This window comes from Danio rerio, chromosome 2 (genome assembly GCF_049306965.1).
Source record: "Danio rerio strain Tuebingen ecotype United States chromosome 2, GRCz12tu, whole genome shotgun sequence".
Lineage (NCBI taxonomy): Eukaryota > Metazoa > Chordata > Actinopteri > Cypriniformes > Danionidae > Danio > Danio rerio.
The window spans coordinates 26,909,470-26,927,700 of NC_133177.1; the positions used below are offsets into that span (position 1 = coordinate 26,909,470).

The 18,231-nt window shown below is 35.6% G+C and overlaps 1 long non-coding RNA gene across 8 annotated transcripts in view; it reads left to right on the top strand.

Annotated features, from left to right (window-relative positions):
• The window catches only part of LOC110438026 (uncharacterized), a 63,011-nt gene that overhangs the window by 34,629 nt on the left and 10,151 nt on the right, over positions 1-18,231 (top strand). The window contains exons 1-6 of one of the 8 annotated variants that reach the window (XR_012391793.1): positions 864-1,090; positions 1,742-1,830; positions 1,911-2,013; positions 2,290-2,379; positions 8,176-8,350; positions 11,777-11,923. This is a non-coding gene — a long non-coding RNA (uncharacterized lncRNA). Of the gene's footprint in view, positions 1-863; positions 1,649-1,741; positions 1,831-1,910; positions 2,014-2,289; positions 2,380-8,175; positions 8,351-11,776; positions 11,924-12,337; positions 13,732-18,231 lie in introns of those variants that run through there. The other 7 variants (XR_012391811.1, XR_012391805.1, XR_012391799.1 and 4 more) reach the window with 7 other exon arrangements.

The window sequence follows — 18,231 nt, forward strand, 5'->3', positions numbered from 1 at the left end:
ATATGTTGAATTAGGGCTACAGAAATTGCTTTTTGCACAGCATTAAATTCTTTAAAAGGTAATGGAAAATTATTATTGGACATAAATTGTTCATAAGACAAGAAGTTGTCAGACTTATCAAAAATTGAGAGAATACCAATTATATTTTTGTTAAATCACGTGGATAGAAAAATACATTTATTTCTAATTCTAATATCAGAGTTGTTCCATAAGATGCATTTATGTGGTGAGAAATTGTGGGAACAACACAATTTCAAGGATCTATGCTCTTTGATACAATCCATAGATATATACATGTATACATTTATGGATACAATCAAAGTCCCTTTTACAAAGGCAGAGGACAGTAACTTTAAAATAAGGGTTAAAGGTCAAGTTTGAGCTTAAGGGTTTTTTTCATGTAGATAAATGTCATTACTTAAACATTTTCCAATGTCCTGTCTTTTACTAATTTGTATGGGCAACAAAAAAATCTTTGAAGTCATTTTTCTCAATTCAACACTCTAGTGAGTTAAGGTCTTTTGCTTTTGTAAGGCAGAAAAGTGACAATGACTATATCTGTTTTTTTAAAGACAGCTATAATAATATAACCTTAGTATATTTATTAACATTAACTAATAATAAACAACACTTGTACAGCATTTAATAATCATACTTCAACTTTTAATAATGCGTTATTAATCCAAAATGTTAATTTTGTTAAAATTAATACATTATATTAATAATAACAACAACGATGAATAACTTTATTTTCATTTAAAAATGAACAAAAGCCACATGTAATAATGATTTTTTGTGTCATCTTGATGTGATGTTTATTTTTCCTTTAAAAATATTAATAAACGCATTCGAGGCTGACTGTTGGAGATCTGCGCAAGTGCGCATGCGCAGCGGCGTCATTTTTAACCAAACAAGAGGACAGGGAAAAACTTATGGGAGCAAGAGATAACGTAAACACTTACTAAATCGACATTTATTTCTCAATTATGGCCGTGTAACGTAAAGTGTCACTAGTTAACAGTTTTGTATTTTTGTAAGTAATTTTAAAAATAAATGTTCTGTTGCACAAAACTCCCTGAAGCAGTTTGAGGTACATTAACTTAAAAATCTTGACATGATTCTGTATTTACAGTTTAACGTGTCGCCTAACACGACAAACAGCAAAATAATCACTTTTAATAGCTTTACTGAAACGACAGTACAGATTTTGATGCTTGAAAACGTGGTGAATTTCGCTTGTTCTCTGGCGCTTTTCACATTATGTTTATGTATCGTTAGTTACTGGACGTTATGCGACACAGATTAAGATATTAATTACATTATACAGAAGATAATAGCTTGGAGGTAATTTAATGTTGACCGCTGAACACAGTAAAGGTAATTTTGGCAGACTTTGTCAAATTAAAAACATTAACTCAGCTACCTGTTTCTTCATGTTAAATGCTATTATTAGCGCGTTACCTGTTTTCACCTTCATACTCTGGTTTCATTCACAAACACATCACAATCAGTAACATTAGTTCTAACAAATCGTAAATTAACCAATAGTTTTAAAGCTCTTTCTCTTTTGTGGTGTTGCTTGTCATTTAGCCAGAGGTGTCAGTGATTCAGTAAATCACTCATGCTTTAAATTTTATGTGGAGAACTGGTAAGTTACTTAGTTGCTTTCTAACTTGTTTAGAGCTGAAATTTTGATATAAACAGTGGTGCTGTTCTCAGTATTTATGCATAATTGTTTTAGTACCATACCATTTATACAACCATTTATCCAAACCAAGTGATACAGGATCAAGCGATTGGCCATCACGAAAGTTTGCTTTATGGCGACTGGTGAGTCTCCTTATTTTAGTGTAATTTAGACAAAGTTAAATTAATTAAAACTTTTTATAAATCCAATATATATCTTTCAGGCCTCTCTGTTGTCCTGGATGTGATGAAATGCTGGGACTTCCTTTGTCTTTATTGAATTTTTTGTGAGCAGTATCCAGCCGTACGGGCAGCACTAAGAGTCAGGTAATCTACAGAGTTGAACTGGATTACTGATAGCTGAGTGAATACCTTTAGGACAGTGTTTTTCATTCCTGGTCCTGAGATTCACAGCTATGTACATTCTGCATGTCTTATTTTACAAACACGCTAAGTTTAGTTCATAGAGCTGATGAGTCTCTGTGTTTAGTAATAGAGAAATACAACTGTAGTGCTTTGTGTCCTCATTACTCATCACTGAATTAAATCACTGAAGTTAAGTAAAAGTCAGTTGTATAGTACACTCACTGGCTGTTTTATTAGGTATACGCACACGGACCCTTACTAGTACCTGATTGGACCCCCTTTTGCCTTCCGGACTGCCTGAATCCTTTGTGGCATAGATTAAACAAGGTACTGGAAATATTCTTCAGAGATTTTGCTCTAAATTGACTTGATAGCATCACGCAGTTGCCACAGATTTGTCAGCTACACATCCATGATGCAAATCTCCTGTTCCATCACATCCCAAAGGTACACTATTGGATTGAGGTCTGGTAACTGTAGAGGCCATTTGAGTACAGTGAACTCATTGTCATGATCAAGAAACCAGTCTGAGATGATTCTCGCTTTATGACATTGGTGCGTTATTCTTCCGGAAAAAGCCATCAGAAGATGGGTACACTGTAGTCATAAAGGGATAGACTTGGGGCCTCATGTATCAACGCTGCGTACGCACAAAAACTTTGCGTACGCCAGGTTTCACGCTCAGAATCGCTCACGTTTGGATTTATTAACAATGAACTGAACGTGGGAATGTGCGCAGCTTTCTGGCAGGCGTACGCACATTTTTTGTGCGTGTCTGTTTTATTTCCATTGGCGACTCCTAGAGGCAGTTGTGTTAAATTGCTCTCTACAAAGTGTCTGAGCCTTGCAATGGCAGCTGTATGAGACGGGTTCAGCAGGTATATAAGGTTTCCATACCATACATTTGACCAGCTAAACATTAAAGCACAATTTGCAGCAGTCGCCTGTTTTCCCAATGTAATCTGAGCGATCTACCGCACGCACATTGCTATAAAGACACTTTCTGAAGATGAATTTGCATGCGTGAATCAGAAACATTTCCATTCAATAAATGTGCAAATAAAATATGATGCTTATTGATATGAACTTATTGATGATTCCTACTTGTCTTTCTCGTGATAAATAGTTGGCAAAATCTGATATGTAGCGGGGGAAAAAACAAGAAAGAGTTCATCAGACGCTGGATTCGAGCCGAGATCATGCTCGAACGTATCAATTCATGATCACAAGCGTCTTACGAGTAGCGCCACTGAGACTGTTAAACGTCCTGCAACATTTTACAGATATAAACCACACTATTTCTTTTTTTTAATGTACTCAGTGCGATGTTCAAACCCAACTGTGTTAACCGCATCAGCTAAACTCTCCCACTCTATTTTTTTCTTTTGTTGTTAATTCCGGAGAACAAACTTGCAAATAACACCGCTTTTCTTCGGTCTACCTCCGAAAGGAGCACCTCCAATTCACATTCTGTTCAAAGTTTCTCTTTTTGCTTGCTTTTGACATTGCTTTTTTGTTGGGTTTTGCCATTAGCATAGTCATTAGCATATTCATATGGGGGAGGAGGCAGGGAGGGGTTTTGTGCTCGTGCATGTTGCGCTCAGTTTCACGTTCATTCAGATGTACAAAAGAATATGCGTGAGATTTGGCGTACGCAGTGTTTCATACATCTGAATTTTTTTCTGCGTACGCACATTTACAGCTTTGTGCGTACGCAATGTTTTAGTAAGATTTCCACGCAAGTCTTCGTACATGAGGCTCTTGGTCTGCAGCAATACTCAGGTAGACTGTGGTGTTGACTTGCACAGGATTAAACACAGTAGCTTTGTTTCCATCCAAAGTATGTGAATGAACTTTATGCACAAAACTGGATTATTGCATGAAAAACGTGCGAATAAAGCTGCGTTAACATCTAATGAGTCAAAGCGAACAAAATCGTCACTTCTTGATTAACTGGCACCAAATATAAACAGTAAAAACAAAATTTGCTTCAGTAGGAGAAGCAGCATCAATCTTTTCTTCATCTAATAAATTACTGTACCTCAGAAGGCAATCCTGACATGTAGTAAACGCGCGGTGGCGTTTAAAGGTGTCAGGCGCAGAGCACAGACACTCTTGATTCGGGAGGTCATTAAAAATAAAATAACACTAATACTGAAACGGTAAGGCGTTTAAGAATGACCAAAACAACATTTCAGATGTTTTATAATGTGCTCAGCCTGCTGGTTTATCCATTCACACACATTTTATTTATCAACACATGATCTCTTATGCTGGAGTTTGTGCGGTAAAAGTGTTTCCATCGTAGTTTATGCGCATCTTTTCTTATTGAATAAAAAGTTTATCCTACTCAGTTATGCGCATAGGTTTTTTATGCGCATTTTCAAAATTTATGCACATCTTGGCGTTTCTATCAACCATTTTTTATGCGCATATGCAAAATGTGCATATAAATAGGTGGATGGAAACATAGCTAATGACAGAACCACTCAGTGAATGTTCTTATTTAACTGCATATCAGAGTGAGATCAGTCAGACATCTTGTGTTGTATCATATTTTTTCCAATTATGACTTATTATGATAGTAAAATTAGTAAAATAGCCTGTACATATTTTATTTATTTAATACATGGGAAAAAATAATTGAATGTAGAAAGTGATTTGTGCTACAGTAAACAGATGCGTTGAGCCTATTTGGCTCATTCAGAACTTAAATGGCTTACCCGTTGAAACAATACAGTGTAATACTGCTAGTTTAGTATACAACCTTACCATATTAGTCAAACATTTTAAAATACATTATTTAAAATTCTTTATATATATATATATATATATATATATATATATATATATATATATATATATATATTTATATAAAGAATTTATATATATATATATATATATATATATATATATATATATATATATATATATATATATATATATATATATCTTTTATTTATTATTATGTTTATACAGCAGTTCTGTCTGGTTCTTGAATCTGATTGGCCGTGCAATATTTTGCCAGTAACATCACAACAAAATGTACTTTTGAGGCTTTATTAGTAAAGAATGTAGTTGTTTAGATTGCAACTATGCAGTTTATTTGTAAGAATAGTGCCTATTTTAAATTATTCACAATTTCTGAGAGAGCTCGTTGGCAGCCATCAGCCTGCCATAGTGTAGTAGACAAAGACGGTTGTCTATCCACAAGAGAGCACCAGGGCCACATAATAAGCCCTTGCTTCGATTAAAACTGTTGTGAGTTTTCTTGAGTGCAAAGCTGAAAACCGGAAGTGTTGCAGTTTTTAAGGTGGACCGGATAGAATCAATAAGAAGTTGTGAATTAGGTTGGATTCAGCCTCGTTCTTCCTTATCGCAAACACAACAGCAGTCTGGTAGTGATTGCGCTGCTTTTTTCGAGGTTAATTATTGTGATATTGTAACAGTCATTTAATGTTTGATATGCCTTGTGTATAAATGTCCCCTATAAGAGGACTTCTTTTGTGGTAGTTTTACCTTTGAGATGTAAGCACGCAGGTATGGGAGTTCAGTTCAGTTCTGGGGAGCTCTGAGAAGTGTGTGATGGTCGCTCTATCGCTGTATCATTCTTTTATTTTAATAATGTAACATTTTATTTTGCGACAGATGTTTGAGTGTGTTTTTCTTTTTCTTTTGCCTACTCATTGTCATTGACTGGCATGTGTGTAGTCGACAGCACTTGGGACAAACGCATAAAGGCCAGTAGGAATATCTGCTCCTGCTACTCGTGTGATATAGCTCATATATATAGATAAAAATGCATCCAAACAGTGCTGTTTCCACAGAGCTTCGTCTGTTTCTGTATTTGGGTTTCCAAAGGACATGACACAAAGACAGAAGTGCTTACAGTTCAATATTAATTATGTTCCAGAGAATTATAAAATACATAGCAAGCATGATTTGACAAAACAGCTCCAGAATCTCTCCTAGTTAAGTGCTGGATTCGGTTATAATCTCCTCAAAGCAGAAGCTGTGAACTTCAACCTATAAGTGTTTTTATTTGTTAAAATTGATCATGACATGTACAGTGTCTAGCATTAACGGTAAGCTGTAGCAACGATGTAAACAATGGGAAATGCTGCTTTGCACCGCAGACAATTCAGCTACAATTTCATATTTATCAGCCAAACTGCTGTAAACACACACACACTTCACCAGCACGTTCGTGTCTATGTATGTGTGCGACTGCATTGATTGTCTTTAGGCAGCTTTTCACATCTCAGATAATGTAGTCGCAAAAGATATGTGGATGATTCATGTGACTTACACCTACATATTCTGGATACATGTGAAAGACGTTGTGTAACATGTTGAGTTAAAAAAAGACAGGGTAGCTCAAATAACTCGTGGTAGCAGCTAAGAAATAAATCAAGGCTCACACAGGTCGCATCCCACATCTTGTGCTTTATTCTTCTTTCACGATATATTACAGAAAATAACTTAATCCGAGCATCAGAGAAAAAGAAAAAAAACTCCAGTGCACATGCGCTTGTTGCAGAAAGTTCACACATTCACGCACACACAATGCCAAACGCTCTTAAAGGAGCCGCACCCCATTTTCACTTGTTACAGAGACTTGTCAGGTTTTATTTTAGTGAGCAGGGAGGAGGTTGATGGAGGTTTACACAGCAGAAAAGCGTGTGCTTGTACGGGCGTGATGTGGAGCCGATCCGCAAATCGCAGCACATTATGACGATGACCAATCAGAGTCACTTGAGGGCGGGCCTTTCAGAGGAACTAGGAAATATATCAGTCGTTTTCATGTTAGCTGAGTAGCTGTGTATAATCAAAGTGAGATATATGAAAAAATAACGCGATTTCCTTCAAGTGAAACATAAGCACACATTGCTTTGCATCTTATAAACACAACCAAGCCTTAAAATTACATTCTGGACCACCCCTTTAACAAATCAGTAAAAAAGTGGATATGACAACAAAGAAATATAATTTTTGTTTGTCATTTATAAAAACAGCTTTGCTGATTAATAGTCTGTTGTATAGTAACATTTTGAAGTTTGGTGTACCTGTTGGTTTGTGTCAGTTTCATTAATAAAATCAATGCAGACAGCTCACCTTTTGGTAAAAATCTACCTTTCAATGAGTTACTAATGAGATCTGAGGATTTTTTTCCACTCCGCAGAGCTAAATGTAATCTTAAGAGTTAATAATTATCTGGTTGTGCAGTATTTTCTTTACACTTTACCTTTTAAAGACAATATCTAAAAAGGGTAATGTTCTGTATTGTGATGTGGTAACAGTGGCAAGAGAGGCAAACAGCTTACAGTGTAGCTTAGCGTTGCCTTCTAATTAGCCAGTTTTGTCTGAAATGGTCTGCACAAATAACATAATGGTTTAAAATGAGATTTTGTTAAATTTATTTTAGTTTAAAAAAAACTTTGAAGAGGCATTTATAAACAATACCAAAATAAGTAAAAAATAAAGCGCCTTGTGTGTGTCAACGACAACAGCGTATTAATAGAAAAAAATCATGCAATTGTTATAAAATAAAAGCAAATACAGTATATAATTTGGCCAATGAGTTTTAGGAATTTTATTGATTTTAAAAACATTTTAATAGCATCCCGAAAAAACATCTCTTTTGGCTTAAACGGGTAGACAAGGCAAGTTTATTTATACAGCACATTTCATACACAATGGTAATTCAAAGTTCTTTACATGAACAAGAATAAAAGAAACATGAAAATAAAAATAATACAATTAATTAAAATGGATTAAATTAATTAATATATGGTAATAATTAACAAAACTATGTTCAGCTTATTAAGAGTGATTTCTGGAGGATCATGTGACATTGAACAGGACTTATGCCATGATGTTAGAAGTACAGCTTTGAAGCAGAAAGCAGTTATTAACTTATTATTTCTTTTCTGTTTTACTGTAATGATGTGGGCAGAAGAGACATCTACCAATAACATTAAAGACTCTAAACTTTTTTCCAGTTATGTACATAGATTAGCAACATTAACAATTGTATACATTCTTTTAGCTGCAAGAGACCCAGAATGCAAAATAGCACAATAGTACAAGAAAAGCAGTAATACAGTATATTTTATTTTTCAGTTTCCACTCTGGAGGAATCTGGAGTCTTTACCTCTGCACTATAGGAACGCTGAAGAAGATGAAATGCTGAAAAACTTTGTCCTACATCGACCCTCCATGAAAAGATAAAGAGTAAGGTGTCCTACAGAGATCATTGTCCTCTCTTCCTCAAAAGAGCCTATCTCCGGTTGGTTTGGTAAGATGTACACTTGTATTCTCTCTCAGGTGTCCAGCATCTCATACTGCCTCCTCAACTCTGTCTGAAAGAGTCTCCAGTAGTCATAAAGATCTCAAATACTCCCTAGAGATATCAGCATGCCCATCCTCTTTTTTTTTTTTTTTATTAGAATATGCAAAAATCATACGAATACAAGAAAACGTCAACAAATAACAAATACAAAGCAACGAAACAAAAACAAAACAAAAACAACAACAATATAGTCATGTACTGGTATGTGCGTGAGTGTGTGTGTGTGAGTGTGTGTATGCATGTAAAGGTAACTTGGTGGACAGGTCAGAGTACATACATAAGGAACAATAACAGTCAATAAATGAAGCAAGTGTCACAGATATAGATAAAACATATAGAAAGAAACCAGTCAGAGGTAGGGAGTAACAACAATGCTTATTAATGTATGATAGTAAAAATTAGAGTAAAAAGAAAGAAAGGACAACAGTAATAACTGACAACAATAATAATAAATCACAAGTGCTACACAAACTACTACTACAAAAAGTTACTTATATTACAACTACTACTGCTTCTACTACAGCCACAACCACGACTACTACTACTACAATGTCTACTAATACTGATACTACTACAACGACTACCACTACTGATACTACTATAGCGTTTGCTACAACCAATACAACAACGTCTACTGCTACTACTACTACTACTACTACTACTACTACTACTACAACTATTACCACTACTACTACTACTACTACAATCACTTCTACTACATCTACATCAACAACATCTACTACTGATATTACTACACCAACAACGACTACTACTACTACTGTAACTACCACACCATTACTACTTCTGCTACTACTTACATGAACTACTACTTCAAAAATCTCCGTAACAATTACTCAATAACAATCGATACTATTACTCTGTCTACTACTTCAACTACAACTACTACTACTACTACTACAACTACTACCGCTACAACTACAACAACTGCAACCTTAATAATGATAATGGTATAAATACTTGTAATAATGATAATGGAAAGATAACAGGACAAGTCAGAACAGTAATAATAATAATAATAATAATGATTTCAAAAAATAAAAGTAATACCATTTATGACAAAGGTGTCGAGGAGAGGGGAGGATGGGAAATCAGGGAGAGGACAAGTAATAATAATAATAAATAATAATAATAACAAATAATAATAGTAGTAAGTATTAAGTTTGAAGGGGAGATAGAGGAAAAGAGAAAATAAACTAATGATAATAAACAAAAATTAATAAAATACTTATAATAAAAATAAATAAATAAAATAAAATAAAAACAGAAAAGGAAGGGGAGGAGTAGAAGAAAAAAAAAGAAACAATAAGAGAGAAGAAAAATAAAGTTCAGCAAACAAAGCAACGAGAATAAGCCAAAAAATAAAAAATAAAATAAAATAATAATAAAAACTGAATAAATAAAAAAGAAAACACTATATCAATGCTAATTATGAATTATACAATTCCACATGGAAGAATAATATTAAAGATATGTATGATAGATTATTACTGTAATTTGATAACTATAATATACTCATGCTGGTAATAATACTAATAATAATGATAATAATAAAAATAACAACAGCTGTAACAATAAATTGAGGAGGTTGTAGTTGTGTGATGGGCATTGAGGTATAAAGTGTTTGTCAGTTGCTTTGTGATGCATTAAAAAAAGTGTAACGTGTGGCATGGATCAGTCCAGTGCAGTGCCCAGACTGCCATGCCTACGTTACACTTTACCCTGTGAATTTAGTACATGTAAGTAGATTTTTTTCTTTCCTTTTTTTCCCTCTCTCTTTTTTTTCCTCCTCTTCTCTTTCTTTCTTTCTTTTTTTTTTTTCTTTTATTTATTCTTTTATCTGTTGTTGGTCAGGAGAGGTACTGGTATATAAATAATAATAATAATAATAATTTATGCATAATAATAATAATAATAAATAGAAAACAAATATTATATATAATAATAATAATAAAATGAATAAATAACATTGATAGGGACAGGAAAGGGGAACAAATAGAACAAAAGGGAAAGTAATGAAGTATATAAAGACCGAATTATGATTATTTTATTTTAATTGTTTACATTATACTTTTTTCCAATTGATTTATTTATTTAAAATTAGATTTAATATTAGATTTATTTTTTTTTTCCTTATCTCTACCTGACCCCCTCTCTCCCCTCCCCTCTTGTTTATGTACTGATGAAGGTGTTGTTAGGGAATGGCTTCAGGCAAAGAGGATCTTCAATAGAGATGTATTCTGTATGCCCATCCTCTTGAATCAAAACTGCTGATGTATTATTGGGTACACCAAATACGGCTAGAATTATAAGTCCGTAAAGATTTTTCCTCACATATCTTTATTCTAAATGTGTTTACTTATAGTAATTATAAGACTGTTTTGGTTTCTAATCTCTTGGAGTGGTCGAATCATGGAATTACGAACTTAAAGGTTCCATGAAATTAAAATAAAACATTTTTAGATGTTAGTTTCAGTCTGTTAGTTTTAAGTATATCTTTTATCTTGTGTGCTCCAAAACAATGACAATTTGCCTTGAGAAAATATAAAACTTATATAAACATATAAAGCTTTTCACTTGACACAATGGATCAACGATTTGTTTCACGTCAGCTCATACTACAGTTTCTCTTCAAATCCTGACCAATCAATGCTTCCTAGAATCTGACATACCCCGCCCCCTTTAAGACGCTTCACATTTGTTTTTCATTTGATGTGCTTGAGCTCAACCACTCTCACTGGCAGAGCTATGAGAAAACAAAACACTATTGGCTGTTCTTTTAAAGGGGATGAGCTAATCTGTCTCCTGATACTGAAACTCCTAACTGTTTTAAGACTTCTGGTTTGAGGAGCTAAGATGTAAGTCGCGTTTTCAGTTTCTCCTGCAGCGTGCATATCAATATTTCAGTCTTTAGCCTTTTTTGTTCCCTCCAACAAGCCTACAAGCGTTGTTTACTTAATGTCCATAAAAACTAACTTGTTTTTATGTTGAATTATTAAGAACAAACCCAGTAAAGCTGCTAATCCATCATAGTCTCATCAGCAGCCTGTACTTTCTGATGGGCTCGCTTTGCCTCAGCCCTGATAGCTCAGAGGTGCATATGGAGCTCCCAGTCGACAACACAGCTCTTAAAGCTGAACTTTTATCTTCTCTATGCAATGATATTGCAGGGATTCTGTGCCCCGAGTTGCAAACTGTACTGGCTGACGATCTGTCAACAATTACATGTGAGCTGCAAGCTGTAAAACCTAATTTTTTCTAATACTGTGGCCACAGTACAGGGCGATGTGGCAATGTCACTATGATTAAAAAAAAGACATGTCTGATTCTTCTTTTTCTGACCTGACCTCAAAGATAGCTCACGTCTGTGCAGCATTTGGGGAAGTGCGTCCACAGCTGCTGGGGAATCTCTGAAGTCAAGTTGGATTTCTGTATCCAGCCTGACTGCACTTCTTGTTCAATGGCTTGAAGTGGCACTTTGTTTGCCCAGAGGAGTCAAAGGTAGACAATTCTCTATTTTTCAAAGTAGTAAGATCGAAGTCATGAGAGAGATGGTAGCCCATGTACAGTAATTAATTGTTTTTTGCATATGGTAACTTAGTAAAGTCTGCTGACTTTCGGGTCTCTTGACCAATCCAGACTGATCATATTGGTCATTGTTACATGTCCATGTATTTGATTATTTATTTTTGCTATTTTGTTGCCCTCAACAGTTTTTGATTACTTTCTTTGAGTTGTTCTTTTATTTGTGATCAGCCTTAGTTTTATTTTGATTCCTTCCATACTTTGTTATAAATTTCTTATTTTAATAAATACCCCTAGACTGATCCCTTTTGGTTTACCTTTATTTGTGTTATGACTGTGGCTGTAACATAATTGAGGACTATTCCTAAATTGTTTGATTATGTTTTTCAGCTGTTTAGTGTGGAAAGAAGTGGCCACACCGTTCTTTTCGTGATTCATCTGGATTTGCTTTTGTGTGAGTGACTTCTTGCATCCTAAGCAAGTATTTGCCCTATTTATACTAGTTGTTGGGTAGGTTGTGGACCTGCAACTTTTTTTGCCTTTCTTGTTTTTGTAGTTATTACGCTTCAGAGCCACTTGCTGCTGATCTAGTAAATGAGTCTGTGCATGGTGTTCATGATTTTAGCATTTAAAGTCATTTCTTAGCTCATTTCAATGAATCGGATTCAATCAGATCAAAAGATTCACACTTTATCTACCATTTGTCCAGCAAATAGAAGACATTGTATCTTACCAATCTCGTTTATATTATTTCCTTTTTCAACAATAATAACATAACACAGTATTGGGTTAACTTTTAGCAAGGAAACAAAATCTACAGCTCGAGGATATGACTTAGAAGTCCATAAACACGAACACAGTTCTTACAAAATGAGAACAAAGATTTATTGAGCTACACTTTGATACATGAAACTAACTACGTAATAAGCAAACAACAAACAAACGCACACACACACATTCACACATACACACAAAGGCAGTTCAGAGGATGCAAAATAATTTGACAGCTGCCACAAATGAATTCTAGTACTTCTTACTAGATCTTAAAAATCAGACCTGAGAAACCACAAGAGCAGGGTTTTGGCTTATCTTTAACTGCTTAAGATCAATCTGAACCAGATCAGCAAGAGACAGCGTTTGTTTGTTACTTGTGCATTTGCGGAAGTCGAGTTTCCCTTGCCAGGCTGGCCTCAGGGCGCGGTGACTCGCTTCGGTGACGTCTTTGGGATTCCTTTGCTTGTGAGTGGCTGTCGTCCTAGGTTATCTAGTTGACGGACTGCTGAGAGTCGATTTGCAGAAGTTCGTGTGGTTTCGGCATTCCGGAAACTTAAGAGGTTTGCATTGAAAGTTTGTGATGACCCAATCGCATGGCGGCGCAGTGTCTGGACAGGCGAGAGGAAGCAAAGAGCAACAGCGAGCGTGAGCCAGCTAATGCAAAAAGTAATGTTTTCTTGTTGCAGGGTGCTTTTAAGTGACCTGGTTTGGTCCATCTTCCAATAAACAGTTGCCATGAAGGGCGGGGCCATGCCCTGTACCATCGAAGTAAGGGTCAATCATTAACAGACTGCATGTTGATTTCAGGCGAAGCAGTGGCGCAGTAGGTAGTGCTGTTGCCTAATTGTTGATTAATTGGGTAGGCAGAATTGTTCGTAGTGTTTGAGTGTTTGTGGATGTTTCCCAGTGATGTGTTGCGGCTGGAAGGGCATCCGCTGCGTAAAAACGTGCTGGATAAGTTGTTGGTTCATTCCGCTGTGGCGATCCCAGATTAATAAAGGAACTAAGCCGAAAAGAAAATGAATGAATGTTGATTTCACGTGGTAAAATCTCTTGTAAGTTTGTAACTATCTTACTTCAAATGTTACAAGACGAATACTGTTTGTACTTCTAGTTTTTCATGTACACTGCTCTTACAGCTGAATAGGTGCTGAGACCAAAATTATTTCAAACAAGACTCAATGCAACAGTGCAGCGCAGGACAGGATTTGATTGTGACTTCAGGTTCTTTCCATTATCCGCGGCCTGCAAAACTGCAGCAAAATGGATATAATATACATGGATGAAAGCAAATGAAATTATATTTATCTACGCACGGCACGGAAGAAACAAGGATGCATTAGGCTCCTTTCAGACTGGAGGTGGATGGAGGACTCGCCACCTGCACGTGACTGCGGTGAAGTTTTCCATGTTTTTGTTCAGTAAAGCGAAGCGTAGCTTCAGGTCTAATCATCACTAAAGTGATCATCAACAGTGTCACATTTGTATTTGCTGACATCTAACACAATGTTGCTCTTGGCATATGTGTTTATTGTTTTTCTAATAAGAGTTTCATTTTGGCAATAGCCTTTTGTATTAAATAGCCGATTTGATCTATATAAAACTTCACATTCAAACCCAACCAAAAAAATCAACTTGCACCACTTTTATCTAATTCCGATGGTTTCTGAGGCATTTGAGCATATTTCATTCGACTGTGTAGGACCTCTTCCACATTCAAAATCTGGCAATAATTACCTGTTTACGATTATATGCGCAACTACACATTTTCCTGAGGCCAATCCTTTACATTTTGTAACTGCTAGAGCAATCACCAAAACACTGGTTAAGTTTTTCACGGTCTTTGGTTCAGAGTGATCATGGAACAAATTTTACATCTCAAACGTTTTCTCAAGAGCTTAAACGACTCGCCATTAAACATAACATCTCCACTGCTTATTATCCAGAGAGTCAAGGTGCTTTAGAGAGGTTTCATCAGACAGATAAGGTCTATAAGTTCTCACATACTCTTTTGAGCTTGAGAGAGGAAGAAATTCTGTGGTTGCTTTTCGCTTCACGAGAGGTGATACAAGACTCACTGGGGTAGAACTTTTTTGGGCACACTTTTTGCTGTCCTTTAGCTGTATTGAAAGAGAAGTGACTCTCTGATTCAAAAAGCACCACTGTTCCTGAATATTTTTCACAGTTTCGTACATGTTTATATAGGGCTGTGACACAGGGTTCCCGCGGGTCCTTAAAAAGTCTTAAAATGTCTTAAATTAAAATCCGGGAAATTAAGGTCTTAAATTGTCTTAAATTTTACCGTAAAGTGGCTGTAGGTATTAAATTTTCAGCTGGTCTGCTTAATGACGATAGGGAAGCACAGTGGTCCACCGTAAAACATCTAATAGTTGATTAATTCAGTATGTGAATCAGGAGAGAAATGACAGTCTCCGTGATTTATTAGACTTTTTTTCTATCATTTTAGACGGGGTTGTGCCGGGCTTGGGCTTGCGCAGTAAATGAACAGTCATGTGATGCATTTCGATTAGCGCGAGGAAGTAATAAAATAGTAATAAAATTGTTTGTTACAACATTGAAATCCATCCCTGCAAAGGTGAATCAAATGATGACAGAGATGTCAAAAAGAGCGAATTATGTCAGCGGTCAGGTCAGCCGCCTGTTTTATTCGAACAGTCATTCTAGCCGCTGGTATATAAAGGTATTTTGGCGGTCGCTCGTACACTGCGTTTTACGGTAGAGCACCTGGGAGCAGTGTCCAGCGAGCTGACAGGACATGACAAGGACACTCGCTACATTGAAACTGCTGTCATGGAAAATGAAATGAATGTTCTTGACTGGTGGAAGATGAACAAACAATCCTACCCAAAACAAATTAGCCAGATCAGTAGTGTATTCTGGCCAGTAGCAGCAGCAGAGAAAAGGTGTTCAGTGCTGCTCAGTGAGCGCAGGACTGCGCTAAAGCCATTTACAGTGGATTCAATAATGTTCCCCCACAAAACGCATAACCTAATCTTGATAAGTAAAGAATTTCAAATTATAACTAAATATTAATGAAATCATAATGTATGCAGAGTATACAGGCTAATGCTGGCATTATTCTTTTGAGCATTACATTATTCAGCTTCACCATCGCCTTACTGTGAAGAGAAGTGGCAAAAAAAATCCCACTGAGCCTTTATCTTAATTTCGTTATTGCCAAATATCTGTCATCATTTATCATTTATTTTAATTTATTTGCTAAGAAAGACTTATTTTTATTGGTGTGTTGGCCAATTCAAACGTTAAGTGTATTTACCCAGGCCTATTTAGAGTGTTGAGATGTTAAGATGTTACAGGGGGCTTATTTTTTAATTTTTTTGTTCCAACTTGGCCTGTAGCCTATGTTATGGATAATGTTAACGCATATAAACAAATCATTCATGAAAAAAGACAAAAGAGCTGTGCATGTGCACATTTGGATAATGTCGGGCTATAAACGGGTTCGGGCTTTTTAAAAGCTGTCAATCAAAATGTACTTGTCGGGTTCGGGCTCTATCGGGCCTACCTTTCATAGCCTGATAACAGCTCTAGTTCAGACGCCCCCTCAGAGTCTCATTTTACCACCAGACACCCAAAAGGCAGATACTGCGGGTTATCCATAATGTGACGAGGCTTGATTTATTTAACGAAAACATTAAAATGAGTAGCCTATTCCAAAGAAATTATATAATTTTTGGGTCTTAAATTATATTTGTTGAGGCCTTAAAAATGTCTTAAAAAGCATTAAATTTTACTTTTAAAAATGGTGCAAGAACCCTGTGACAGTGAAAATTTTTATTACTGCAGTGGGAAGACCACCGGTGTTGCAGTTGCAGTGGTTTTGTTTACTCAAAACTGAAAATTCATTCTGTTATTAATTACTAATCTTTTATTATAATTTTTTTATATGAAAAAGCAGTAAATTATGTAAAATGTGAAATTAAAGCAATAGTCCAGAGAGCTGGTTTTCCGCGTCAGTTTAGGTGCACCGTTTATAGCCTATAAAGTGCACACGTGGCGGCGGAGGCTGGACTAATGGATGGCATTAAGGTCCAGCCGCCTAATTCATTACATGTTTTGATTAACTAATTCTTTAAATACAACTCTCTTGAGCTCTAAAGAGAAAAACACAGAAGAAGTTTGCTGTTAAATTAATTTTAGCAGTGACACAACCGCTAGTCATTTTCACTTTAGTTTTTCAGTTAGGATAAATATTAGGAGTAACCTAAAAAAATGTTTAGTTGGACACTGCACAGTCCTACAATAGTCTACACTATAGTTAATATTATAATATCATATCATTATATCATTTTCATCAATATTATTAAAACTAAGCTATAAAATTGATAAAACGCAGAACCCTTAAAAATATTTGCTTTCATTTTGACATTTCTAAAGCGCACTTTTACAGTTGTGTAAAGAAACATCCCATTATGCAGCAGCTGTCTCAAGTTGGGACACTCAAAAAATGACTTGAGTTTAAAGATGATCGGCCTGCGAGGTCAAGTTTATAGTGGTAGTAAGTAAGTGGATGCCACAGATCAACCTCTCACTTGCGCTGCAGGTATCCTGCATGATAATGTAGGGTAGAGAGTTCTCTTGTCACGTGATAATAAAGATACTGAGAAGGACCTGCACACAGTCTTGAGCACAGACAGACACACATGAGCAAACGCAACGAAATGAGAAGGAAACATAGAAGCGTTGCCCCGATAGGACACGATAATAAACTTCAACTGGCGAGCTGAGCTGAATCAAAACAGCTGAGTACCGTCATAACATGTGACCATAATAAATACACGTGGACAACCTAAACAAAACAAACCTCCAAGACAAAACAGGCACTCCGGACATCTCTGTTTTGCTACACCAATGCCTTAAAATGTAACCAAGTAACACATTTAGCTACTATTTTTTTAGATGACATTAAATTGTAACATTTACCTTTTTCCTAACGCTGATATTGGTGTGATAATGAAGCATGATGACTCGGTTATGATTTATTTACCTGTTATATAAAAAGTGGGTTAGCTTGCTGGTGTAGGCATAGTTTGACATATTTTCCTAAAACTTTAAACATTTATGTTATTTAGAATAAAACAGAAAGAAATAAGGAGAATAAAATATAATTTAAACCACTCGTTTGGCACTGAAGCCACGATCCGTGTCTGCGTAAATAAACAGTGTTGTTGCTAACCTTCCTTAATAAAGTCAGTAAGTCGAAAGTGTGCATAGCCTAATATTATAGTTATAAAAAGTATATTACTGGTCTAAGTCAGTAACTTGCACCTATATTGTTGGCGCAGTGCAGGTTTTTTGCATCTACGAATCAGATTATGAACAATAATTAAGAGCAAGTTTTTCCTTTATTACATTCTTACCGTAAGGTGTATTTATTTATTTATTTATTTTTTATTTATTAAAGTCGTGAGAACATAATCACTGGCAAAATGTTCCTTCCGTACCACCAACAGGTTATGCCTCTTTAC